The sequence below is a fragment of the Sardina pilchardus genome, chromosome 10, assembly GCF_963854185.1.
Source record: "Sardina pilchardus chromosome 10, fSarPil1.1, whole genome shotgun sequence".
Lineage (NCBI taxonomy): Eukaryota > Metazoa > Chordata > Actinopteri > Clupeiformes > Clupeidae > Sardina > Sardina pilchardus.
Window position 1 is genome coordinate 30,034,843 of NC_085003.1, and position 2,500 is coordinate 30,037,342.

Consider the following 2,500-nt stretch of genomic DNA (forward strand, 5'->3'; position numbering starts at 1 on the left):
TCATGACAGTGTCATTATACTTTTATGTAGATACTGTAAAGTGTGAAGTGAAATTTATCACTTCCTCAGGTTTGTTGCTAAACTTTTTTTTTTAAGTCTCATGAGTAAAGTTAAGAGCCTAGCCTGGAAACCAGCACCAATTTGAACCAGCCCACAGAATTTGAGGTCGGTAAATTCGGTCTGGACTTGTTCATTGAGAAGCCTGGCAGAAAACTGGTCGTACCAATCAAATCGTCAGGGGGGGCATCAAAGGGAGGGCTTTATATGTTGATGGACAGATGAGCAATGGAGCAGTCTATCACATCACCTGAGCAATGTGAACATGCTTCGGCTGGCTTAGTTTATATGTCACAGAGAAGCTGGACATTAGATTTCGCTATTGTGTTTGCTGTACAAGATATTGATACTTTAAAAATGAACATACAGTTAAACAGAGATTAATGCATTTGTCGAGATGAAGGATGCTTTAGCTGTTCTTCCTACAGGATTAAATGTGGGCTATTTCATTGTGCTGGTTGGTTAGGTCAATCCAATTGTGTACAGATGCATGTTTTCCCTGTGTTGCTTGAAACACACCCCATACTCATGTTCCAATGCAGAGGTTTCAAACTCGTATTCGGAATAGAATTGAGTTCTGGCTCCGTCATGCCAGGGGCCTCCTCCAGGATGTTTGCTTTGTGAAAGTAGTTCCTCTCCTTCTGTGATGATTCCCAATGACGCTCAGAAAACCCATTCCTTTAAGTGCTGATACTTTTAATGGCATCCTGCTACTTACTGTATAGAGCAATCATCTAATCACGAGGAAGAGAATCTTTGATGTCCATGATGGCCATTATAAAAGCTGGCCGGCATCCAGTGCCATTAGACTTATCTCTGTCTTTTAAAGACGTTTGATGGATGTTTGAAAAACTCTCCACTCTGCAACGGGAGAGATTCTACAGATGACATCACAAAAGCCCATCTCTGTGGAAACGGCCGAATTATGAGGCATGAGCAGGAGCCTTGAAGTCTGAGGGAGCCACCTGATCCACTGCCACGGACTTCCTCCAGCTTTAACACACTCTGGGCAGACCTCCATGAAAGGCATTAAGCATTAGTATTGGACCGATGTCAGCAGGCTCACAATGGAGCCGGTCCATTCAGAGAGACAGTGAGGGGGGGACATGATCCAGCAAAGCCTCAAGCCAAAGATCCCAGCTGAGCCTTTTTAAAGCCCTGACAAGCTTTAGCATGAGCGTGGGTTATGTCCCCTCGTTAATCAGTATGGATCGCCGCTCCCTGGAATCCATACACTGCTGGGTCCGGACAGGCAGGCATCCATGTTCCTGAGACTTGATAAGTCACAGGGTCGGTGGGGCACCAGGAGGTTGTCAAGATCATCCATCAAGGCTCAGATGTATGACCCCCCTGCCCTACGCTTCACTGATGCCCCCACCCCCTCGTCCCACCCTCTCCAGCTGTTCCCCCTGATTGCCCACCGCCCACCAACCCCCCCAACACCGTCACGCTCCCTGCTGTAGTCCCCATGACACCCCATCTCTAATGGATGGCCACTGGATTAATGTAGGCAGTGCAGGTATCTGAGCAGGCCCCTGTGGTGCTCATCCATAATCCAGGGCCTTCGCCCAGGCTCCACGCCCCTCCATCTCTCAGGGCCAGCAGGCAGGCAGGAAGCAGGCAGTCTGTCTGGGCATCCAGGCATGGTCCAACTCCCCCTTATTCCTGCACACACACACACGTACACGCGCGCCTCACACACGCGTAGACACACACACATTGTGTCACACACACACACAAGCCACACTAGGGGAGTAAACCGCCTTTACGTTGCTGACGCTCGTCCACCATGGTACTGCCCAATGGGGGCTGCTTCACCTACCGTGAGAGATGGAAGCTTCTGGAAGGAGAGGCATGTGGACATCTGTGGAGATTCCTCATGTCTGCAAGGAGGAGCTCTTTAGATACCTCTTTTAGGCTTTCTCCACCTGCAGAGCACTAGCTCTGGTTTATGCTACAGATGTTGTACTGTTCTGAGTATCTGGACCAAAAATACCGTAATTTCCCGACTATTAGCCGCGGCTTATACATTGATTTTGCTAAATTTCTTCCACTATGAGGTTAATACAGGGGGGCAGCTAATATGGTATTAATATGGTTTTGTTTCTTTTAACTTGGATAAAATACTGTCCTGCGGCTTATACACAATGCGGCTTATATGCGGGAAATTACTGTATGCTGGTTGAGGACCTAAAAAGTTGCTTTGGAGCTGGCATCAAAACATAATTGTTTTTTTAAAAAAATGGAAAAATGCTCTCTCAGATACAGTATAGTGATAAAACAGAGATAAATCAGTAATAATAAAAAAGAGACACACTAAATAAGCGAGTAAGAAAATAAACACATCAATAAATAAACAATCAAAGTGTAATGAGTGCACCAGACACATGTTTTTTTTAAAGATATCTTTGGTTGAGTTTATAAACACCCATTTTTTGTCCAT